At 37.7% G+C, this 26999-nt stretch overlaps 1 protein-coding gene across 8 annotated transcripts in view; it reads right to left on the bottom strand.

Moving 5' to 3' along the window:
- The window catches only part of LOC108004451 (tubulin monoglutamylase TTLL4-like), a 171658-nt gene that overhangs the window by 34672 nt on the left and 109987 nt on the right, over positions 1–26999 (bottom strand). For 7 of the 8 annotated variants that reach the window (XM_062085259.1, XM_062085258.1, XM_062085261.1 and 4 more), the window contains one exon: positions 18459–18494. The exons of the other annotated variant lie outside the window; for it this stretch is intronic. The gene's annotated coding sequence lies outside the window, so the exon portion shown is untranslated. The remainder of the gene's footprint in view (positions 1–18458; positions 18495–26999) is intronic. 8 annotated transcript variants of the gene reach the window in all.

The raw sequence follows: 26999 nt of genomic DNA on the forward strand, positions 1-26999 counted from the left end.
CAATGTATAACAAGATATGGATCAGTAATTATTTATAAATGATGATCTCTTATTTGGAGGATTCCCCTTTCGAAAATACCAATTTTTGATCCAAATAAAGGAAAAACGGAAGAAATAAAATTTGCTTTCACGTCGTAACGCCGATTTCCGCGAAAGCAATCGGCACAATTATCCCAAGATTATCCATAAAAATGCCTCTTTTTCAAAGGAAACCTATTATCATTAAACGTGATCACGAAGCGCTTAACCGATCGAGTTATTAACTTAATTTCCGATTGATATACTTTGCACCTTGTCCTTCAACACTTGCATAAAAAGCAAAAGTAATTGTATAATTATCCAATTGCACGTCTCGAAACGTTTGATTTTCACTTCGAGCAACTAACAGCAACTGTTGATTCCTTTATATATATATATGTATTCCACTGATGCTCGTTTGCGAGAAGAAGAGATAAACGAATCGTATTTGATCCACAAAGGATCTATCTGTGTGTAGATGCGCGTGGAACACGATCGAAATCAATTGGTGGCGATCGAAATCGATAAAGAGCAAATAAAGTGTCATTTAAGGCGGGAACGGCGAACGCCGATTGAAAATGCACGGTCATCCGCGACGCATTAATACATGGATGTGGCACAGATGAAAGGTGTACGGTTGGACAGGTTTGGCCGTTTCTCGATGCGGTTTAAATTACAAATTGGAGTAACGGTGGTGTTGCGTAATTGTCACTTTATCGTGGGTGGTAATGCGTGTCATTAAAGATATTAATCTTTGCGCGAGTTATCGAAAGATAAGCTCGTTAAACTTTATCGCTTTATCGCTTTGAATCGCATCCTCTTTTCCCTTCGTTCTATTAGGTCTCGAGTATTTCTCAATTCAAGTCGATCACAATCGCGTATTTATGAAAATTGGGAATCAAGTTAGAATGCAACGAATGTGAGCCAATTGCAATAATTATTCGAACGTTAATTAAACTCGGGATTAATTTAAGACGTAAACAATACCACACACTTGTTTCATATACCTTAAAAATATCACACGTTAATTCAATTACACGTTAATTCAGTTTTTTTTTTCTTTTTTCTCGAGTCGAAATATCCTTGGTCGAATATCACGGTTTCATCTTGTTAAATTAAGCGTTAATTTAAAAGCATCGTCAACATCGGTGTCCCCTTTAAGGATAATTAATTGGGAAAATAAAGGGTGGAGCAAAAATCGAGCACAGCCGATCGCGTGTCGAAACGGCTACCGGATGCATATTCGTGTCAACCGGAGGGATTGCGACAGACAGAAGGCAAAAAACGTGAACCATGAATATTTGGATCTGTCTCATGGAACATTCCCATTGACGTCGCGGCCTTGATCTCCCCTCGATCTCGATCTCGAAAGGGCAAACCGATTGTTTTCACTCTGTGCGATGAGTAGAGTACGTGCGATTTGCACCTGCTGCATTTTTCGACACACATATATTCGAAATGAAAGAAGATCGAGTTTTTCTTGTTTTAAATCAGAAAACATATTTGTGCGAATTTAAATAATTTAAAAGAACATCTTTTCATGGATTTTCTTTCCTCTTTTTTTTTTGCAAGAGATTGGAATTGTATTTGGAATGCAATTTATTTTCTTCTTCCGATTTGTATATTATTTTCTTATCGATGAATTGTATATCGATAACCGATGATTATTCGGCGGCCAAAGAAATCGATAAACACCGATTTATTCGATTTTTAATATTTTAATATTAATTTTTCATGAAATATTATTGTATACAAGTAACAGTTGTTTCTCGATTAAACGTTTTAATGTTAATAATTACAGTAATCCAGGCCAGGTATTTCATACCTTCTTCTTATTCGTGGCGTTTATTAGTGGAGTATTTCAAAATTATGACCGCCTGTAATACATTATTAACAGCAGGAGAAGAGAAATGCTTGAAAACGAATAATTTTTCATAATAAATCAATAAAAACAATAAAAGAGTTAACACGAATTAATATACATTACCCCCAATTAAAATTTCTTAAAACAATAATTATCGTTCTTAAACACGAATCAAAATTTCTTCCATATAATATACATTCAATCATCATTAAACGATCCAAATTTCCAAAATACAAACAAATCCCCTTCCACAAGCAAATCCAATTTAATCCAACATTCGACACTTCCCTCCCCCCAACTTACATCCTCTAATATGCACATGCGAATCAAAAAACCCTAATCATCCCCACACACACGCGCGCACATACACATTTCCTGCACACGCTCTATTCCTGCCAACAATAACAATAATCTTCTTCCAACGCCCCAACGATCGCAGCGCCAGCGCCCTTCCGCGCCGTGCACGCGACGTGCACGCGGTGTCATTGGCGATTAACGCGCGCGCGTGTACGCGTGTGCCCCGCTCGCGCGCGCTCCTACTTGCTCTCCTACTCCTCGCCGATCACCGACACCGATCGAATCGAGCAACGACGACGACGACGACGACGACGACGACGGCGACGGTGACGGCGACGGCGACGAGTACACACGCGGCGAATCGGCGCGGGCGAGGGGAGGAGGAGAGGGGAGTCGCGGTGACGTCACGTCCGGCAACGAGTGTGGGAACCGGCGGCAGGTGCGCTCGAGAGTCAGTCAGAGAGTTGTGGACGGGGAGAGGGAGGGCGAAATGGCCGGGGAAGACACGGGGGGAGGAAAGGTGGGAGGGGAGGGGGAAAAGAAGCGGGGCTCGGCGGCAAAGCGAGGCAGGGAAATGAATGGGGAAAGAAGTGGAAAAATTGGTGGCTTCTTCCTCTTGGATGGGAGGGGGATAGGATGGGTGGAGGGGAAAGGAGGAGTTTGATAAAAAGGGGGATGGAGTGGAAGGTGGTAAAAATCGGCGCAGGAAGCGATAGCTAAGGAGGTTGGAGCAGAGGGGGGAGCGTGTGTGGGAAACGGACGTTTCCTCGAAGAAGCGAGGAAATGTACGGTTTTGAGCGAGAAAGATAAGCGATGCGAGGTGAGCGAGGGGGGTAAGGGGAGGGGATGGTGTTTGTAAATGGAACAAGAAGATTTTGGAACGAGGTAATTTATGGTTGTGTAATTTAATAGTGGGAGCAGTAAGTGAAATAAAAAATATGGAATGGAAATGTTTATGTGTGATTAAATTGTATTTGTGTATTGTGTAAAAGGGGATTGATGATTAAATAGAGAATATTAATATTATTATTGATATTACGATGTTATATTGCGATCAAAGTAAATATTTTTACGCTTTCAATAACGAAGATTTCTTATTTTGACAATTCAAATTTTATAAATTAATATTACATAGTGAATTTGTTGCTCGAACATGCTTTCTCAGATTGCATGTTTTCCCAGCTGCGTTAGTGAGTATGAGATCGAAGAATCTTAAAAACGTAATGATTCACTACATATGATTTGCATATAAATCAGCACGTGTGCTTGGACTGGATACATCCAGTGCAATCTTATTTATTTACATAATGTAACGTTACATAATAATTTTAAAAACTACACAATCTTTTGTTTTTATAACAATTTCTAAGAATTGAATAATATTTCCTCATTAAATAAAAGATTATATAATAACGAATGCATTATCGTTATTTTATCATCCCAGATAGATTATGAAAAGAATAAAATCTCTAGTTCCACATATATTATTGTAAATATGAAATTTTATGTTATTTCAAAAAATGTTTTAGCACTCTGAGATATTTTTAGAAGAATCACAATTACAATCATTGATCCAAACTACTGAGAAAGAAATTAACTTTTATCCAATACTCAAATAAACGAATACTCTACCATCCACTTATCAAAATATAATTGAATTCACGAATCCAATCATGGATCATCGTTATATGAAACTTTAGAAAATTATCGAAATCAACAATTAATAACGCTGTAATCGAGGATCTTGAATAAAATCAAAAAATTCTAAAAAACTAACTATTGAAAACGAACATCAATTAATCCGAAACAAATAAAGAATTTACTTATTTTACTATATATTTAATATCTACTATCAAAAAAATAAATAAATTCAACTCGCCACATGCAAGGATTAAAAAATATTAAAAATCAAATAACACGAATAAAGAAAAGAAGAAAGTTGCAGGAAGAAGACGGGGAATCGTATTGAAAAATATAATCTGAAAATCTGAACGCAGTCAGTCACGCTGTGACGAGAAGAGAATCACGGTACGTTTTACAACGTAGCAGTATGACATCAAACCGGTAGTGTAATAAAACAACTCGTATGAAAAGACGGTCGTTAACACATTGATAACCAGGTGCATGGTAAGTGATTGAGCGAAGTGAAGTCCGAGGCAATGCACGTACCATAAGTGATACATTACAGAATTATATTCCCGTTCTTTGTGCACGGTGATGCATCATCCACGAGCAAAACGCGTGATGAAGTAGCATGGTAAGTTAAACTGCTTGCATGCTCTACATATATCTCCTCTTCTTCTTGCCTTGTGTGGTCTTCGATGAAGGTGCGTCTTGAAACTCGAAGAAATTAAACGAGATCCTTGAGGCTTTCTCAGTGCGTTCTCGCAACGCCGAACTGGAAGGACGTTGACTTGAATAAGAGGAAGAAAAAGAAAAAAAAAAACGAGATTTTATATCGAACAGAGAGGTGAACATTCAAGCGGTTGTTACTTGGTACCCAACTTGGTCGTTTCATCGTATAAATCTCGAATTTCATGAAACTGGAGGATTCGTTTCGAAGGGAGGAAAGTAACAACGGATGCAATGCAACCATGTTAAGAATAATGGTTAAGATGCATATTTCATGAGGCTACCTGTACATTTTAAAAATAGATAGGTGGAGGATGGAGGTGATGGATCTTTTTAGACTAAGAAGAACTAAGAAGAGAATTCTTTACAATGTTGTTTAATGAAAGAAGATTGAGCTCTCTAATTTTCCTGTCGATTCTTTTTTCAATCCTACACCACTTAATAGAAATATGATTAACCACGGAATAAAAAACAAAAGACAAAAAATAAAATACTTATCGATTATTCTTTTCTCGCTTTTAATCTCTCCTCGAAAAATAATAATTAATTACGTGTTATGTAATCGCGATGGAAATGTAAATCCATATATATCCTTGGACCAAGTTTTCCCGCGCTTCGTCACGCACGCACATCACGCGTGCCACCCGTAACACGCGAGATCCAGGCGTGTGCGTGCGTGTGCACGACGCGAGGCCTCCGCTTTTTGCTCTTTTTCTCTCTCTTCCCCCGCCCTTCCCTTCTGCTCGAAGGACGAAGGCGGCAGGACAGGGGAAACTTCATCCTATATACCGATACTCGTCACCCTTGATTCGACTCCTTCCTTTCTCTTCTTTTTCCCTCTCTTCCAATTTTTTCTCAACCTCTTTTTTCCTTCTTTCTTGCATTCTTTCGCATCTTCTTCATTTTTCTTTTCCTTCCACGGAGGGGAGATCTTTCGTGAATGATTTATTCCATTTCCATTGTTTTTTCTTTAATTACTTCTCATTTTTTTAATTTATTATACTAGGGAAGTAATCAGAAAAATGGAAGATTTTTCTTCGTTATGCGAGTTTTCCCTATCAAACTTATTCTCTAAATAATCTACGATTGATTATTAATGTCTTTTGTGATTTAAAAATAAATAAATAACTCGCAAACGAGTTAAATATTGTACATTGGACACGGAGTATAATATTTTATTTTAATTATGTAGGTTATTATTAATTTCCTTCGATTTTTATTAATTTCCTAACGAAACGAAGAAATTTAATAAGTTATAATTTTCTTGTCGTTAAAGTCGAAAAGCAGACACGAAATCTCACGCGATTTCGCACATTTTCTCGTTACGTAAATTACGTAAACTACGTTGAAACAGATCTTTCCTTTAAAAAACAGGAGAAGATAATATCTACCTAAATATATGTAACTTCATTAATTGGGAAAAAGAAGAAGAAGAAGAGGAAAAAAAATTCAATTTAAACCGCTTAATATTCCGCTTAAAAAAGAAACCGATATCTCTATCGAAAACCTTTTTCTGAGGGATCAGAATAAAGAAGACATTAATTTATACCGAGGTTCTTAACGAAAACCTCGTTTACATCCTCATTTGAATGCGTAAATCGATCTGTTCCACGCATTCCAAACCACTTCTTTCACCAATTAACCGATGGAACGTATCTGAAAAACTTGCTTTTACAGCTTCTGATTTTTTTAACAGGCTCTAATCGACTTAACTAAAATCCAGATAGCTTAGAAGTTTTACTAAAAAATGAAAAACTAAAAAGAGAATAACTCAATCTATTCTATATATATATAGAAATTTTTAATTAATTAATCCGATTTAAAAATTCTATACGATTTAAGATCTAAGAATCTTAAAATTTTCAAGATCTAAAACCTAAAGATTATTAATTAATCTACACCTAAAACCTCTGTATAATCTAAGATCCAATCCTAAACTTTGACGTAAATGTAATCCAGAGATTTAAAAAAAAATGCGAGCTACGAATCCAGAAATTCTATCGAAAACGGGGAGATGAAAGAAGAGGGGAATCCAACCGTTTGGTTCCATCAAACGGAAAAAGAAAAACGAAAAAAGATAGGAATTCTCTAACCCTAGAGGTTCTAATGAATAGGAGCAGGAAACGAGGAACAAAAAAAGAAAAAAATAATTCCAATCGATCTAGCTGGGCCCATACACGAGCCCATACCTTCTATTGAATAGGAAACAGAAAACGAAGGGGGAGATGAGAACGAAATGAGAAAGGAGCGAAAAAATGGGAATGCAATGTGGCTCATTAACGCTCGTAAAGGCGTTCGTGATGGCGCCGAACGGCACACACTCGCGCCCCAAGGCCTGTAATCACGGGGGACTTATAATAATCTAGTATCCTCGTTCCTGCTGACCGACTGTAACGACTCGAAATTACAAGCGATATCAATTTTATAGTTATAAACCCGATACCCGTCCAAACGTCCGACCATCGAAATAATCTCTCTGGGGACGGTTGAAAGATGGAATAAACGACTTATGAGAACGAGTTTCCTGGTTGGACAACATTGTTAAATTTACGTACTGGTACGTCGTAAATGTTTTCTTCATAATTGATTGATTAAGTGGATTTTTGTGGATGTTTGTTTGTTTGGCTCGAATGACGGATTTTTTTTATCACAAATTTTCTTATTCTCTTTCCAATCTAATTTCTTCTAAAATCAATTATATATTATTCTTTTGATAAACTATTTCCCTTGAAAGGGGTGTGAACGAAAAATTATTTTTGAACGAATAAAATGCAATTATAAGCATTAATGTATTATTCAAAAGCTCTTATACAATTTTGATGCGATTCATTCTCTTTCATATGAATGCTTCTTCGAAAGTATTACTTGTTCCATATTATCATTGCTTGCGAATAGCATTCGAAACACGAAACTCGTATTCGTAAGTATCACGTATTGAATTTCATCCCTTCGTTCTAATTATAGTCGTAATTGCAAATTTTTGATAATGTATTCGGTATAATACAGAGCTTGCAACGCAGCTGGAAGTTTTTTATCGGTACGAACTTCGATGAATTGTACACGTGTGAAAAATAAAATTGAGAAGGCAAAAAAGTCTATCGATATTTTACATTGAGAAGCAAGCAAGACAAGATGCGCAATATTTATTGTTATTTGTTGATTTACTTAATCTTCGTATAAACAAAGAGTGTTTTATACACAAGGGATGTTCGTATACATTCAGAAAATAAAAGATAGAGATAGAGATGTTTCACTCTAGTTTTACTAATTTTTTTTATTTCATTAAAATGAGTTTCTTAAAGCTTTTTGTAGTAATTTTAGAAAGCAATAATTACAATTTCTCCCCCAAGTGGAAAGAAAATACACGTGTATCGCAATGTTGCATTAATTATTAACACGTTAACCCTGTATTTTCAAATCTTGCAAAATGAATTGTTAAAGAGTTGTTTTGATCTCTACAATCTTGTTAAAGCGAACGTATTAACACTTCGTGTACTTAATTATATAAGTATTCCGTTATTACCCACTCCTCCCCATAATAAGAGGCAAGTTTCATTGAAAGCGAACAAGTTTCCAAAACTGTCCACGCAATTTTTCAAGCCTTCCACGCCAAGTTGACCAAGTCTCGAGAAATCTCTACATGTCTCTAGATGTATCCTCGTAGAGAGGAGTACACGCAACGAATTATGAATTAATTGAACACGTTTATAATGGATAAACTACCCACCACTGTCACAGTCCCGACGATCTCTTCCGCTCAAACTGCCTCCAATTATGTCCTTTACCGTCGATACGTAATACAACTTAAATTCCTGGCCGCCCTAAAAGGAGAGGACGAAGGCGAAGCAATCAAGAACCTCGCTCGGTTCTTTTTCCACGAACCTAATTGTTCCATGAAATATCGTTTAATTTGTATTTATTACGATGATCCTTCGAGGGGAGACTCTCTGGATTTAATAATAGCAGTGAAGATGCATCGAGTTACACGGAACAAGGAGGGGAAAGGATACCTGGAGACGTAAGAAGGATAATCAGAAAATGAAACTGACTTCGTCAATTCGTGCACGAATTGAGAACTCGTTCTGGATGGTAAACCAAAAAATATTACGTTTGTCGGGATTTTTTTTGCACCGAATATTCGTGGCGTTTTCTCAAAGGAAGCTTTTTCTTCTTTTCTGAAATATTTCACACGAAATTTGTATTTTTTTATGGATTTGAATAGGATTCTTTTTAATGTAAAAATGGAGGAAACGAATAAATTGAGAGTCGTATATATTTATATAATATTTTTGGAAAATTACGTTGTCTTTAAATTAATCTTAATTATAATAATTATAATTCGTGAGAAATTAACAAATATTTATGACAATTATAGCACACGAGTGAAAATAATAAAAAGAAACTTTTGGGAAACTATGATAATTGTGTCATCTGAAATTGAATTTTATATAATATTACTTACAGTAATTCTTAATCGATGGAATGGCGTACATCGATCCCATGGAAAGAAAAATTTGTCATTTTCATATAGTGTCTATAAGGCACTATATTTATTTAAATAAATAAAATAAATAAAATAACTATCACATACTATAATCATACTATTCGTTGATCCATCGTTAATTTACACGATTGTAACGAATTGATAGAAAGTACGATGACGATACACACGATAAAAATAAATAATTTGAATATAGAGAAACAAAAGATTATCTGTAAACGTTTAATAGAAAATAATAATAGAAAATAATAATTAAGAAAAACTGTTTTATCATTTTCCTCTATCGTATTCGCATTCGTATTCCACTGCAACGTCGCTTAAACTTCTCACATTTTTATCACTGTTAAAAATGTTTAAACTTAACGTCCAGAGAGTTTAATTTAATACGCAATCAACAATGTTTCCGAAGTAGTAAAATAGGGAACCGTACGGTCGCGGTGCTCGATTTAGACTGAAGGAAGATTACTTTGCTCCAAAGGCACATTGAGTCAAAAGTTTTGTATACATTCGTTATACGAGCAAACTTTCCTGCTTTTCCCAATAAACCATACGTATTTATTCTAATTCTGCTGCACAAAGGATATCTTAAATTAAAGCGAAGAATCGTGATATCTAAATTAAGATTCCAAGATTCTCTTAAACATTGGAAGATATATTCTCCAAGTGACATTGAGATTTAATATTTCTTTTTATTCTTTGCTTTTTTAACGATATCGAAACTTAAATATCTGCTTCGTTTCATAATTATTAATCTTCATGATTTTAATCGTTCATAATTTGAATAATTCAAATTTAAGAAACCGTTCTTTAACCTTATTCCAAAACTAATTACCAAAAATCCTAAAACGATACTTACTCCAATCCCAATAACAATCATTCGAGATTCGATAGAAACAAGAAACAAGACATAATAATCTCCTCGAAGTAAAGAAACCAAAGAAAAAAGAAAGAGAGGAAAAAATATCTCGTCTTCGACTTAAATTCCCTTCTCACATCAAAAAATCCAACGTGACCCGTGCTCAACTCTCTCTTATCCAAACTGGTATCCACGCAACCGACCCCAAAAATAACGAGATCGGTCGAGATCAAAGAAGAAACGAGACATCAGTCCCCCTCCCTCTCTCTCTCTTTCTCGCACGACAAAAGCATCCCTTCCTCGTGCCTCTCTCCTCCTCCTCCCCCTCTCTCTCCATCCAAAAATACTCGCGTCTATTTCGAACCGCGTAACTCTCTCCCACTTAACCAAGCCAACACGGAATCAAGTCTACACGCGGCGTGTTCTGCTCTCCCGATAGGGCGTCGCGACGCCCGCGCTTTTTCGGTGGCCGGCGCCCGCGACCCGACGCCGGCGCCAGCGACCAAAGCTCGCCTCCTGCTAGCCGGATAACGGGGGCTGCTCGCAAGCAACCGCCTGGATGCTTCGTCTTACCATCGAGACCATCTCCTGGAATCGCCTCTCGCTTCTCCTCCCCTTTTTTCCCCCTTACCGATCGAGAAGAAACGATCGAGGGAAAAATGGGAGATGGACGGAAGACGCCACCCCTCGAGAGGGGCGAAGTCGTGCACGTGTGTACGTGGGTGTGTGCGGGGGTGATCGCGTCGTTTCGGTCCCTCTATCTCTCTCTCTGCACCCCCCTCCTCGTGTTTCGGGGTTTTCGTCGCGTTTTATTGTATTGGCTGTTGGGTGGATGCTCCCCTGATAGATGGTCGTGGCACGCCCCGAATATGTAGTACACACGTTTGATATGGATTGGGGAAGGGATGGTGGGTGATTTCGTGATTTTAGGAATGATGAGGGAAGGTGTGGGCGAATGTTAGAGGGGGTTTTAATGAGACGTCGAGTGAATGGAAATGGGAAGAGAGAATTGGAGGAGGATAATTTGGGGTGGAGGAATGAGAATTTGTGAGAGAAGTAGTGATTAGGGGTGTTTTGTTATCTTTTTGTTTGATTCATAATTGATTAAGTTAATTTGTGAATTATGGAATTATGGGGGTGGTAAGAGTGTTTTTTTTTTAAATATTTGTAATTGATAGTCGATGCATGTAGTTGTAAATTAATTTAAAACGATCTGGAATAACTTGTGAATAGATGGATGTTGAGATAGAGGAAGAGAATTTTGTATTAATATATATTAGATTGTTTTTAACTTTAATTGGATTTAATTGGAAAATTGATGAATAATTATGATACTATTAAATGCAAAAGATAGCCATTAAATAATTAGAAATAAAATTATAAAAGACTGTATGATCTTGAAATCATAAATAATTTAAGTTAAATGTCTTAATCATTTTCAATTAAATTCAATCTTATAATTGGAGACTCAATGAAAGAGATCTAAATTTTTTATTGAATTTTATCAAAGCCTATCTTCATTTCGTTATAATAGTTAAGAATTGAATTATTAGCACGTTTCAACAATTGTTAAATTAGTTTTATGTATTTGGAAATATATAATTTGAATATATAATTATTTATCCCTTCTCTTTCAAATTGATAAATAGAAAAATTTTATTCAAGATATAGCGGAATAAATAATTTTTAACAATATTTATATTAACTGTACATATTAATTACACATGCACATTAAATCCACAAATTTAAAAATTTGCAAAAAATAATTACAGAACAGTTCTCGTATTCAAGTGATAGAAGTCGACTACTGTCTGTCCATGGAATTCTTATTCTACTTCTCTCTTTATCCTTTATTAGGATCGAAAGGCAGGAACTTATAAGGCTTGTGCAAAGGATAAAGTAATTTTTCTCGCCTATATTCTCTGCATTCACCCTCGATACCTATCATACGATCCTGATAAAAAATTCTTACGAACGACGCCAATGGCAAAAATGTTGGCTTCGATTGGAAATGATGCGCAAGTCTCTTGCGATCTATTTACCAATAGCGTGCAACGTTTTCCATTCCAAATAAGGAAACCATTCAAAATAAGATATTTATCTATTATTAATTTTTACTTTCATAAATAATTGAAATATTTTTCTTTCGCTGTTTTGAACGCTCGATATTGTTTCGATTAAACAATAATTTTATCCAAATACAAAATCAAATTTTCGAAACAGATACAGAAATCAACCACCCAAATTAATAATATTCTACGATCTTACAAATTAAATAACAATTAAATAAAAAATCGAATAATTTCATTCGCCTATAAAATATATAAAAGTCCTCGAGATGAAATCGAAAAATTGAGTCAACATTTCTTACATCGATTGCATAAAGACCATGAAAAAAAAAAAAAAACTACAAAGAAACTCGTTTAAAATTTGTACTGAAACTCAACCTAACCAGCGTTGAATTCAAAAAGATCGAGGAAACGCAGAAGAGAAATTCCAAAGGATGAAGGGTTCGAATGCCTCTATACACGTTCCTGGGCGAAGGGGTTGGGATGCCGACACGGCATGATGGGCGCCTGATGCGGCGCCAGCTCGTCTCTCGACCTGGTCGCACAGGTGTGCCAGCCACCCACCCTCCGCCCCCGAAGACGTCACCTCGACGGCCGCTGGAAGAGGACGGTGATCGACGTGTGACGTCGACGTGTCGATGATCCCGACGAGAGGTGCCCACCTGTCGCTCACCGCTTGTCGCAGCTCGGTCACGACGAGTTTCGTGAGCCGGCTATCAGGAACGCGGTGGAGTTCGGCCGAGTTCGGCGTCGCGACGCTGGCCGATGTCTGGCGTGGACGGCGGCGTCCCATGGCGCCAGTCCTCGGGCGTCGCGACGCTTTACCAGGAAGGCATACGTCGATGTGGGTTGACGAGAGGATGGGGTTGGATGGCGAGAGTTAGAAGATTTTTAGTAAGATTGTGACATTGAGAAATTGTAATACTGTTTGTTAAAAATAATATCTTTGTTATATTCGATATTGATTTATACGTATGAATAAATTATATGTTATTATATGTTGAGTATTATTATTCAATTACCCTTTCCCCTCCTCCTTTGATAAAAGTATTATTATCATTCAATTACTTTATTTCTAATTATTTTTAAAATAATTCATCGATCGTATCAAATAATTGGCAAGAGTCATGATTTGAGACGACGGATTGCAGTTTAAAAAATATATATATAATCTAAACAGTGTATGGAAGTGGAATGGACCGAAAGCGAAAGACATGAGGTTTAAGTAGAAGTGGCACGTCATACGACGGCCCATCATCGCACATCTGACAATTTATACTAGGAATATATACTGGATAAGAAAAAAAAATTGTTACAAAGCATTAATTATAAACAACTACTCAAAAATTACATCACGAATCATACGAATACCCTGCTTATTTTCATTGCATCCCTCTCTCGTACTTGAAATTAACGCGATCAAATTGTTTCCTCTTTAAATGAAAACAAGGGACACGTCACAACATTGAATAATCTTTCTTTAAAAAAAAGAAAGATAATAATCTCCTTTCCCACTCCAATCGCAATCCATCATCCGCAATTATCGTCACCTCGTTACCTGCCAATAAACAACCCTCCCCCTTCCCTCCTCCGATAAGATAAATCTCCCCACCCCGGCTCGAAACAGGCGAGCAACAAGCCAGGCCGCAATCGCAACAAAGCGGGATCAATATTTGCCTCGCGGGCAAGAGACACACAACCGATATACACGCACACAAACCCCACCACCCCGATTCCCTTGACAGCCAGCCCTATATAACGAGGCTTCGAGCCTCGCTTCGAAAAAAATTGTTAAAAACAAAAAGAGAAAAGAGAAGAAAAAACGACGCGGATCAATACTCGTTCGAACAGCTTCGTGTCCCTTCCTCCCTCCCTCCCACCTCACCAACCGCGAAAAGAAAGGAAAGAGGGCGAGATCGCGCGAGGTAAGTAAAAATCCTTGGACGAGGCGCGTTCCCTATCTAGAGGAACGCGAACGATTTACGATTTACGCGGAAGAAGCGGGCCACGGAGAAAGCGCCCCTGAGAAAGCTCAGCGGCGCCCTAGGCTCGCGACGCTTTATCAGGGGAGCATGACCGGCGGGGGGAACGAACGTCAGTCTCGACGACGTTCTGACGGAGCTGCCCGTCAAACGGAAGACGTCGTCTGACGTACCAATGGAACAGGGGAGCACGCGCGCCGCGGAGGTCGAGCACGGGCGCCGAGCTTTCCGTCGAGCTTTCTCTCCCAAGCATTGCTGCCCAGGGGAGAAGGCCAGGGGTGTGGACGCTGTCGAGAGGCCGCTCGGCGACGTCCTCCGCGGACAGGAGAACAACAGCCGGCCGGGAGGGTCCTTCGGGAGTCTCCTGAGAGAGCGTCGCGACGAGCGTCGTTACGGCGAGGAATCGGAGCAGGAGAGCACGAGCGTGGTGGAGGTCGCCGGCGTCGCGACGCCCCCGCGGGCGGCTGTTTAATTTTAGATTCGTGGGGCTCGGCTGGTTGGAGGGGTGTGCGCCGCATGGGTGGCGGAAACTGGGAACACGCCCACGGCGGCGCGGCGTGTGCGCGCTGAGATGATGCACGACGTGGTCGTGGGTGGTGTGCGATAGATTTTTGGAGTGGTGGTTGAAGGGGAAGAATAGAAAGAGGTATCGATGGATTTTGAGTTTGATGATAGTGTGATTTTACAAGTATAACGAAATGCGATAATTTGTTAATTATGTTGTCACGAATTGCGAATGTTTAATAATAATATGTCGCTCGATAATTAGAGGAATTGGTAGTTAGAAACGATTTTGTATATTATTTTTGTATTGTTAAAAAAGTTTGCGTTTCTTTTTATGGGAGAATAATAATTGTTTCTCGTTTCAAAGTGAGAAATTTTTATTGAAAAGTTGTTGGTAAGTAGCCTGATATTTTCCCCTTAATTAAATCTTAAAGATTCATTAATTCAATTATATTATCGTTATATTGGATACTTAAATTTTCTCTTTATTCCAAGTTTTCATCAAGACATCTTTAAACTTATTTTCTTTACTTTAAAATTAATTGTAATATGTTAGTTTGATTAAAAAAATGCATGCAAAAACTATAAATCATAATTACACATTTAAAAAAGAAATCCAACAGAAAAAAACTCTATCCTTCAAATTCTAGCAGAAGAAATCGGAAAAATCGATCAAGAATTTCCCCTTTTCCTCAAATATCTCGACTCAAACACCATCATCAGATACTGATGTTAATAAATCAAACCCAAATCATCTCTACTCCAATCTTTCAATCTTTCCAATCATCAAACTGCTCAACGATTTTTCCTATCTCTTAGGGAAAAACTTGGGGAAAACTGGAAATAGTCTACTTAAACACGAAATTCTACGCGCCTTCTAAACGTCCACCGCTCCGAGGAACGGAGGATCAATCGAAAGAATAATTTTCTCCAACGTCCCCGTCCAAATTTCTGCCAACATCCGCGTTTCCTTCGATCGCGCCACGGTTTTCGTTAAATAGCGTTCCATCGCGTTGCCCACTCCAAAAGTTAGGGGAGCTTTCCACCTTGGTTGTTCTATCAGGATCGCATGAACGCGCGGTGCATATAAATATATCGCGACGAGCTTACGAGCTTTCAAAGCTTGCGGTCGGTAAGCGCCGCGACGCCGTAGCAGGGTACCATGGACGCCAGGTGGGGAATTGGCTGGTTGATATCGATTTAATTTCCTCTGTTTTTCCCCCAGACAGAAGCCGTGCCAAAAGCCTTTTAACCAATCTGCATTCTTATTTGAGAACTATACCAGGCGAGGTGAATACTCGTTTGAAATTTCGTAGAAATTGTGATGTGACGAATAACATGCGTTTTTCCAAAGTTGAAAATAAAATTTAGGAATTGAATTAGACGATTAGAGGAGCGAAGAGAAAATCGTGGACGATTATTCTGGGAATTTTAGTGAATCGTACCTAGCCACGTGTGAATATTTTAATTGTGAATGTTTGCAGACAGGTTGTAACTAGGGGAGTGGACGAATATACTCGGTTTTAGAAGCGTTCGATCAGTGACTCACATTCGGATGTAACAGGATAGCACGAAGAATGAGAAACATCCTTTGTCGTTGGCCAAGTGTTGTATAAATGAACAATTAACGGAGAATATATATATAGAATTGCATCAGAACGAATTCTGAAATAAATACATACAATCTATTTCAACATTGTTTATTAAAGCCAATTGTTCTATGATATAACAAGCTCCTTGAAATGCACGTAGAATTTTGGAAAAACTATTTGAATGTATTTTGCAAAAAAAATTTTAATGAAAAACATTTTAATTAAAGGAAGGCGAAAATAAAAGGACAGATGCGATACCTGGAAACGAATAACGATTCAGAGAGTTTGGCGCGCGTTACGTAAAACGTTTCAGCACGTAATCGAGGACACGTGGACACGTGGACTCGACTTTTATTCGCGGTTCCGCGATTTTCACCGTTCAAAGGGGACAAAGGGCGTTGCGGGCGGAAATTACCTCGGTCGGAAGTTAACTCCCGCGTTTGCAACTAACTAAACTTCGTTTCTCACGTGTGATACGTTCGATCAACACTCGACAAGCCTGATTACAGCACGCGATACCGGTAACACGCCCATTTCTGCTCCGATCTTATCATTTATTCGGCATCCTGTACGTGCCAAAACTTGAATAATTGAACGGCAATAGCAGAATCAAGAGATGAATTAAACGGGCGTTTCTTCTTCGCAAAATTAATCCAATTAATTTTTCGAATTGCGTATATATGTTTAATATTTGAGTTTTGTTAAATTTTTACAATTTTTAAATTTAATCTGATCGATATATCTTTTGAAGTCGAGAAGCTGATTAAAATGATTCGTTGTTAAAATTTAAGAGCTAGAATTTTCGGAAAAGTAAAATTATTTTTCAAATAAATTTGCACGAATTACGAATTATCTGATTAATTTTATGAACTGAACATCACTTAATACGAATACACGCGTCGCCATTAAAGAAAATTACAAGAATCGAAATTGACATCATAATTTTCGAGCGTTGCAGATAAATCGAACGTTTGCAATTTTCCTTTAAAAATCATCGAAGTACGTATATCTTCATTTAATTTTTCGAAGTTATCTTCGCTTGCACAACAGAATAAATAAACTTCAGAAGGATTATATATAATTAAACTTCGAATTCATCTTCGGTAGAATAATTTTTTTCCCGTAATGAGGCAACAAATTAGCTTAATTAAATTGAAGAGGCTCGCAACAACAAATATTCTTGTAAACTTTATCAAAAAGATATTCATCGAAATTTTAACTGCGGTTCACGTATGAAGAATTAATAACACCTATTTCGAACTGTGAATTTACAGCTCGCTTTTATATGTAACTCGACACTGCAGTTAAAAATATCACAAAAACGTACGAAAGACCAGCAAAATAAGAAATGAAACCTGTTTTTCGATCGAACGTGTCGCATTTGTCTGATTTTCGCTTCCTTTTTTTTGAAATCGCTTTACATTCATTAACTCGATCGTACTTTTTTAAATGAATTTTTAATGGATTGAAGTTGAAATATGTCAATTTTGAGATTGTTTACAGAAAATGTAGAAATGAATACACACATATATATATAAAACTGAAATAATTTGAAAATGTTGACAAAATATTTCAGGAGCAGTTAAATAAATCCTATTCCAAATATCTTTCAATCCTATCCATTTTCATCTTCTTATTCAAATTTCAAATTCTTTAAAAAAAGAAAAAAAATATATCCTTTCACCTTTCATTCTTGAAAACTTTCTATTCAAAGCCTGCAGGTATGCGAGAGCGAGGATACGTGATCGGGGTCGAAACGACTCGACAAGAAAGGGGGAGAGATAAGAGGCGAGGAAAAACGGTTTGCATGTAAGAAGAAACTGCGTTAAAGAGTGCTGGTCGTGCATAAATCATCTTAAAGCGCATTAATTTGCCCACTTACACGTATTAATATGAATAGTCGAGCGATACTTGAGGGAACATGCTCGAGATGGTTGGTATGCAGCCAAAGTGGAAACAATTTTTGGCCAACCGTTTGTTCCACGGTGATAACGAACATCTGCGAAATGTCTTCCGACGGGATTATGAAAGGAGGCGGGATTATAACTCCTTTCTAGTGAAGTGGAAATGTTTGCTCGGGGCATCGAGGGGTTGAGGACACCGATGTTTTTACGATAGGGTGGATTAATGGTCGCTCGAGACACACTTAATACCGTAGCATGGTGAGCTGTTGTATGTCTCACGTGTTTTGTACTTACTTTCATACATGTATGAAAAAGTCCCCAATCTTTTGAATAATTTGTCGAATAAAGGGAAAAACGCAAGGGATGAGAAAAATTTTCTTAAGAGTTTAATTAATTATTCCTTTATACGTATGATGATGACTGTGACGGAATTTTCAATCCGTTCTAATATTAGATATTATTCGTTTGAAAAAGGAAAATAATATTTTCTAGTAGCATTTTTATCATATTCGCACTCACCTTCTTCAGCAATACTTGTGATGTCTTAGCATTCTTCTGTAACAAAGAGACAAATGCTGATTAATAAAATATATTTCATATCAAGAATTATTTTAATCGTATACTAAGTTTTCGATAATAAAAATATTTAATCGTACGGATTACAGAGTATAATTTACATTGCTATCCTTATGGGATAAATTTTGAAACAATGGAAAGCAAAGAAACGACTTTTAAAAAACGTGTGTTCGTGTTCACTCGTATGAGCTCTTCAGATAAATCGCGGCCATTTGCATTACACACGAGCGGAGAATCTCGTGAATAGTGCTTTTTAACGAGCTTCATTAAACGACAAGACACGAGAGACCAGATAAATATCTCGAATTATGAATTTCCTCATTAATAGCCGAAAACATTTATAAAGAATTCAATTTTAAACATAACAAACGTGACTGCCATGCATAATTACGTTCAATCCTAAATCTTTCTGTTATCGATTCGGGAAATTAATCGATTCTCGCACGAGCGTTGAGAAAATGTGCGTGGACACCGTATTCTCTTTCAAACATCGTTATAAATTTCGTGAATGAAATTATTCCTTGATGCTTATGCTGTAATTTTTGCAAGATTTATCAAAGCTTGTTTAACATCTTTTCTGATGTTTCTGTAACACGTTGTGATACATTTATGGGAAAAGATAAGGTGAAATTAATTTTTAAACTTTGTAACTTTGAGGAAAAAATGGTGGAAAAAGTCCCGAGGGAAAATTGTATTTGGAAGAATGACGGTGAAATTTTGAAGATTAATTAACTTTTAATTAGACGAATTTTCAAAAACATCGATTTTTCTTTCCTTTAATAAAAGAAAGGCAAGGATCACATATTTGGATATACAGAAAGAGAAAAACTGGTTTGAGAAACGCTGGTTTACATCAACAACAACTACAAAGTTTCCAGAGATGAAATGCAATTACCGTCCAATCCCATCGAATCGAAAACACCACGTTCGACTCGAGAACCGGCACAATAAATCTCGCCACCTTTCGGAAATCATTCTTCCATTCACCTTTAAATTAAATCGCACCAGAAAGAATACCAATTCGAACAGGTTTCGAAGAAGAAGAAGGAAGAGGAGGAGAAAAATCGTCGATCTCTGATTACCAAAAAACAATTTCACACTTTCGCCGAAAGAGCATGGAGCCTTTTCAAGAGCCATCATCTTTCGACCGATCGATTAGAGCGGCCGTGCAAAACGAAAGAAATCGAGTCGATTGTCGGCTCGTTCCCTCGCTTTCTCCATTCCGCAACAAAATGGGCCAGGGGGCACGTACAGTTGCGGGCCCTTGTAATAAAACTTTAACGGACGTCCCTTCTCCAGGAACAACCGGGATACGCGAGATCGTACTCCGCCAGAAGCGGTGCAGTGATGGGCTTCTCAAACAATTTCGATCCTTGGTTACAGAAGAATTCAAAAATGCCTCGAATAATATCCAATAATATTATAATAATTGTGTCGAATTATTCCAAGGATTATATTTGGTTCGTTTTCTAATAATTCAATAGAATTTATATTACTTTTATATCACAAATGTGTCTTGTTTTATGAGAGATATTCTATGCGTAATATATAGTTTAATCAGAACACAAATTTGTAGAAAAATGAACGATAGCTTCGTCTAGAAACCGTTCCACATCATGTAAACATAAACGTGTCCCCTATTCCTTATTTACTTAAACGCAACTTCTCTCGTTCGATAAATTTCCATACTTTTGCCAGATTTCAGATTTCTATCTTTCTCGATATTTATCTTGGAACAAGCAGCATAGCTAGGAAACGGAGAGAGGAGAGAAAGAGAGAGACGAGAAGCTGAGCAGCCGCGAGAAATGATGGAAAGGAAGGAAGGAAAGTGGGGGGGTGAGGGGAGGGAAAAATTAGCAACAGCACGTTTCAAGCCGCGCAATAATTCCCAAGACGCGTGTTACGTTCGCTGGTCCACCGTGTTTTCATTCTTTTCTTCCTCTTCTTCTTCTTCTTTCTTTTTTCTCTCTCTCTCTTTCTTTTTTTTAATTTATGGGCGCAACGACTCCTCGTCACGCCGCGAGGTGAATTCGCGCTGTTTAAAAGGAAAGAAATAAAATGGAGGGTACTCCGGCCACCGTATGCATCGTTTCTCACTCTGTCCCACTTAGCGTGCTCCCACAAGCGGGAAGGAAAGAGGGACGTAGGGATAAGTAGGAAGAAAAATGTGTTCGTAAATTTAGGAGTCTGCGGTATAAGACTTGGTTACTTCTGATGTAGCTGGTTCCCTTTCTAATTTTCTTTTTTTCTTCTTCCTCTTCTTCTTCTTCCCCTTTCTTTTCTTCTTCTTTTTAGGCTGCTTGGGGGGGTGTTTCGATGTCGAGGAGTTGGCTGCTGCTGGTCGGGTATCGCAGGTGCACGGATGAGATGCAAGTATGTAACAGTGATTTTGTATTTTGATGAGGTATTTTCGCTAAGGTGGAATTGGATTCAAGGGGGGGAGAGGTTTGAATTAATTTATATTCGAACTGGAAGATTTATTATTTGGATGAGAAGGCAAAGATGTAGAAGGAGAGGACTGAACAGAATTTTTCGACCGTGTATTTATTCTTACGAGTGTTACTTACGATTATATTTCAATGAGAATCGTCTAGAAGGTATTTGAGAAGAATTTGTCTCTTTCTTTTGTTGAAGGTAAATTATTTCGAATAATTTAAAATTCGTACGATGAGAAATATTTCGCTTATTGCGTACAACGTGTCGATATTTTATTCATTTCGTGCAATATCGTATCAAAGCAGAGAGCAGTTAATTGCTTGTGCAGACAGCTGAGAAATCGAGAGGTAAGGGGTTAATCGAATCCAAGTGCTTCACAACGTGGCGCAAAACTACGTGAAAGTGCGCGAGATCGTGCAATATAGTGCAAAAAAACACGCGAAAATTTCTCATATATGCTCGTGTTTCGTAATTACTTTAAAATACTAGGTTGAGTTAATAAGTTCGTCCATCGCTTTTTTCTCTTGCTACACATGACGAATAAAAAAACAACTTTGAGGTTAAACAATTTTCCTTCTCTATATATTCCATAGAGAACAATCAAGAAAATATCGTCAAATTTATCAATTATCATCATCATAATAATAATAATAATCAACTTATATATCACTCTACATTGAAAATAAATAAATAAACGAACGAAAAGAATGAAAAGAAAAAAAAACAAATAAAACAAAGGTGCTCTCAAAAAGCACATTCACGTGACGCGATGAGCGCCAGAGAAATCTCATGCTTTTATCGTCCATCGATTGAAGAATCATGGAAAGTAATTACCGTTCCTTAACAGCTTCCTCGCAGCTTTTTACACGCATCTCACACACTCGGTATCTTCGAACCGGCCATTTTTAACCTTTTAAATTCTCCGTTGAAGCGAGATGAAATTCATAATGCGCTAAAAAAAAAAAAAAAATCGATCGTCCATGCGATAAGCGTTCGTAAGAACGCTAATTACAGCGGCCGGCAAAGTGTTAAAGCTTCCACTAGCAGGGTATAACACCGTCTAATTGGATGTTCTAATTATGCGCATAAGTAAAATGGGATGGAACGGTGAACGTGCACGATTCATCGCTTACAGGATACGTGAGAAAAATATTTCCTTCTGATCTAACGAGATGCGTGCAATAATCGAGATTTCTCGAGGATGTGGAAACGAGGAAATAGAAAATTTTATAGATTTCGTTTTATGAATTATAAAAGCATTCGAATGATAATTGGTAGGTTGATGTTATAACATCGAATGTTCAACGATTCTAACTATATAATAAAGTTAATGCGAGTAATTAAATGGTCCATTTGTACGTTTATAAATTCTCGTTTATACGTTTATTCTGAGCTTTCTAACTTTTGTGGGATGGGATAGGATCGAATCAGTTTAAAAGGAATAAAGAGATCGTTAGAAAAATTAATAAGTTATTGATATAAGTAGGTGTTGCGTAAGAGAAAATAGTACGAGATGTGAATGTTATTTGTTGTTTCTATGCATTGAAAAGATACTATATAAATTATCTATCTGAAAATTTTTGTATGCTTTACTTTATGTTTCGTGATTATTGAACATTAATCACGAATAAATCAACTCAATCGCAAAGAATCATTAATTTCGCATTAAGAATCCTTTAAAAAATATTATTGAAAATTGCAATTACAAAAATTCCAACTTTCACGCACAGTTGCAAAATTGTTACTTACAAAACAGTGCAATATATCATAAATACCAAAAGTTTGATCAGAAATAAACAATTCATTCTTATTGAAGCAACGAGTTTTTTTTTTTATTAATATAACAGATTCCAAAGAAGAAGTATCAAATTATAAAACCGAAGCAACGTAATCGAACGATCTTGTTTTAATTTCAAGGCTATCTACTTCGTTACCAGCAACACGTATCCATTGAAAGGACATTCGTCCCCCATGCAACCTGTTGACATGTTATTATTCCTTTGACACAGAAACAAAAAGTAGAAAAAAGTAGCAACAAATACATATTCAGAGAAACATGTGACAGCAACAAAAAGTTGCATTGCCTCAATACTCGATACAACATGAAACCAACCTCAAATTAAAAAAAAGAAGAAGAAGAAGAAGAAGAAGAAGAAGAAGAAGAAGAAGAGAACGTCAAACCATGAGATGCAACCATCGACCCATATCATCCCATGTATACGATTAAAAAAAGAAAAGAGGCAACAAGCGTCATGTGTAACGATGGATCGGGATAAAATATCGACGCGTCGAAAGTCCATTGCTGGGACGAGACGTCCCTCTCGAGAGGGGCCACGAGGTAATTACGGTGAAAATAACGATGGTCACGTTACCGGGGCACCGCGAGCTCGAGAGCGAGTAGACACGAAAATAATGACGACCAGTATAATGATGATGAACGCACGGAAAGAGAAAGGCTCCTCTGCCGCTCGTTTCGCAGAGGCGAGGCCAAAGCCCCTGCCAAACAGTTTCAAAGTCAAACAAATCGAAAGAAAAGTATATGTACCGCGTGTAATAGAAGGGGTAACAACGCGTGTATGGGCATTGCGTCGGAGTTGGAGGGGATGAGCGAGGAGAAGAAGCGGGGCAAGGAGTGGGCGAGTGGTGGGGGAGCGCTGAGCGGACCCAGGCAACTGACCAATCGCATCCAAGCGTCTACCGAGTAGGCGTGGCGCTGGCGCTGGGCCCCATCCCCTCCCCTTTCGCCTCGGCCAATCGTGGCGCGGCAATGATAGGGCCCGTTTCAGCCGGGGCCCAATTGCTCCGCATCTTTTACGAGGAATCACAATAGTTCAGTGGCTCCATGGAAATAAAACTGCCATTCTGTCCAGAGACTACTCTTGCTCCCTATATCTCGTTCCCTTCCTCTCCCTCTCTCACCCCTTCTCCCCCTTTTCTTTTTAACAACGCGCTTTTAACAACGAGTCCCTTCGATCAGGGACGAACGAGAGAGGATCTCTCGATGCTCGTTTTCTGGAAACGTGTTACAGAGCTCGCGGGCAGATGCGAAACCGTCTCGCTCATTCTCCACAGACACGCTTTTTCAAACTGCGCGTTTTACCTGTGTGGCCAAACGTGCTCGCCTCGATCGCAATCGTCATCGCATGAACGCAGTACATTGTTACGAAACGAGCACCGGTATGTAATTTTCTCAAAGGCCGTATCCCGATTACCCAGAGACTCTTTTGTGCTCGAGATATTTATTGAGAAACGAGGTAACCTTGGAGATACGTATATAGATATATCTGCTAATGGCAAATTTTTAATCCTTGTCTCGTGAAAATGTCCTTATTTGTCCTTATTTTTTATTGGTGGTTTTTTTTATCTCCTTCGGGAATGAAAGGGAATGACGGTATCATTGATACTAACGATTCTATTAAAAATGATGCCATACTTTTAAAGTGTTTTCTACTTTTTTTTTTTTAAAAATTGATGATGAAAATGGATCGAGTATTAGTTTTTAAAATTTGTTTGTCTTTTGAGATTATCCGGGTATAATTATCCTTAGAAATTTTCTTAAACATGCTGGTACTTTTTAATGAACATCTGCATTCATTTTAAAAAATGTACAACTTTATTCGGAGAATTTAATAAAATTAGTTGAAAAATCATGGTATAATTATATGTCTCTCTATATATAATTATAATACTTGAAAAAAATTTTATTAGCAATAATAATTCAAATATACGAGAAGACCGAGTAGTTAATTTATAAGAAGGAATCATCTTTCTTTCCTTTCATAAGAATCTTAGAATTGGCGAGTCTATAGTTGCACCATAATCCTCGTACAACTTGAAAGTTGATATACATCTTTCTGATCTTACGAAGTATCAAATTGTGTATAAAATATGAAATATACGACTTTGATACTGTCTATGAAATCTTTTTGTATCGGAAGTTAGAGATGAAAAAGGATCGGATGATTTTTTTCAAGAGTTCTTAGAGTTAATAGTTTTAAAAATTCGATATAATTTCAAAGAACAAATCTGCTTAACAACCTCCTCTCAGTCCCTTTTAAAATATAACCCTCTTCTCTTAAAATTCATCATCAAAGCTCCAATCATCGTTTCATTGAGAATCCAACTAATGATTATTATTTTTATCATTACATAAGAAAAAATTTAACAAATACAATAAAAATTATAGAATTAATTACAACCCAAGATCGATTGAAATTAACGTTCATTCCCAACGGGGGAAAAAAAAAAAATTAAACCTAAACCTCTCGACTCGAAAAAAGAATCGTGGTACATTCGTTTCCTCCCCGCGTATCAGCAATTTCGGTCCAGGAATAAAAATGCGCGGCGTCCCTCTTCCCATCCCTCTTAAAAAAAAAAAAAAGAAAAGGGTCCTAATTTTCCTGCGCAGAGAGGGGCCTGGTCGAAACTCTCCTCCCCTTCTCTCGCACTCCCTATCCATTCACCGTTCCACATTATGCACTTTACGCGGCCTCGTGCACCTGTACGTGCTTCTCCCCTCCCCCTCCCCCTTCGAAAAACGCACAATGCCACTTGTCCCGGCGTGCAACCCTCGCGTGGGGTTGAACAACAATAGGGGTGATGCGGGATTCCTCCGCATCCCCCACTCCGACGCCCCGATCTCGAAGGGAAACGGGCTACCCCCTCGGGGTGGACAATGGAATTCTTAAATGGAACGCTCGCTATATTTCTTTTGGATGTAGACCAGGAGGAAGGGAGGGGATAATGAGGGGGTGATGCGTGTCCGATCGGATCTACGGCAGGGGAAATTCGATTTTTTTTAGGGGACGAGGGTGCATTGTAACGAGGGTGTGTCGGAGGAGATTTTTCATAGAATGGGTGTACAGGTGTGGAATCGGGCAGTGGGAATTTGTTTGAATTTGGACGTCAATGGTGGGTGTGTTTGAGAGAGAAAGCATTGGAAATGGTTGTTTGAATAGATTTGTTGGAACGTAGCAATGTTTGAATATTTATTTTAATAATAATATATATATATAAATTGTTAATTGAAATGTTGATTGTACATCAAAATCTTAAAATATTTCTTCCAATTCTTGAAATATAATGGTACAAGAAAGAATGCCAACTTTACATGCACAATTTAATTATTCACGTTTCAATTTATACTAGTGCTATCATGTTTTGGAATATTTAGAGGAAGATCGTTATGTTCTCAGATTTGTGAAATCTTTGTAAGACGATATACGAAGACTTTCGTACGTCCGACAATGAAACGTAAGCTATTCTCCGTGTATTAATTCCACGCACAATGGTTAAAGTGCAAGGACGAAAATCGATCGGTGTTCCTTTGTTGGACGATACGGGTAATCCATAAGGAATCTGGTCAGAATATCAGTCCATTGGTATCTACGTCAAACAAAACGAGCCTTCAACCGCGAGAAGAGCGTCGTCGGATTGGATTTCTTCGACGAAAGAACCCGTCAGAATTTCTAACCAGAACGACATCCTCCTCGAGTCGAGGTGTCCGTTTTCTCGTTCCACTTTATGTCCACTTTACCCGCTTCGTCCTTTCATTTCGATCCGATCCTCGCGTGTTCCCTTCCATTCTTTTCTTTTACGATCCACGCCACTGTGTCTTTGGGGAACACGTAAACCCTCGAGCATACGAGTAATTCGAAAAGGGAAAGGTAATTGTGATAATTCCAGTGAGAAACGTGGCTTTGCGATCGTACCTTTTGAATCACGATTATTTTTGGGAAGCGAGATTAAAAGGGGTTCAAGTGGATCGTGAAGTTTTCGAGTTTCGTCGAACAGAACGAAGTATAATTTTTCTGCACTTTTAAGTGAACGTTGATTTATGAAATTAACGTAAAATTCGACGAAGGGGACGTTAATCTCCTTTTTTGATTTAATATATTTCAGACTCGTTATTTCTTGCGTTAGAATGATGGTTTGACTTCAATGATATGAAATCATTTGTCACTCGTACTATATGTAATAAATATTACAAATTTTGAATTAATATTTGAATATATATTTGCCAATTTTTTAAGCAAGTTACAGTCATTA

The sequence above is a fragment of the Apis cerana genome, linkage group LG14 (assembly GCF_029169275.1).
Source record: "Apis cerana isolate GH-2021 linkage group LG14, AcerK_1.0, whole genome shotgun sequence".
Taxonomy (NCBI): domain Eukaryota; kingdom Metazoa; phylum Arthropoda; class Insecta; order Hymenoptera; family Apidae; genus Apis; species Apis cerana.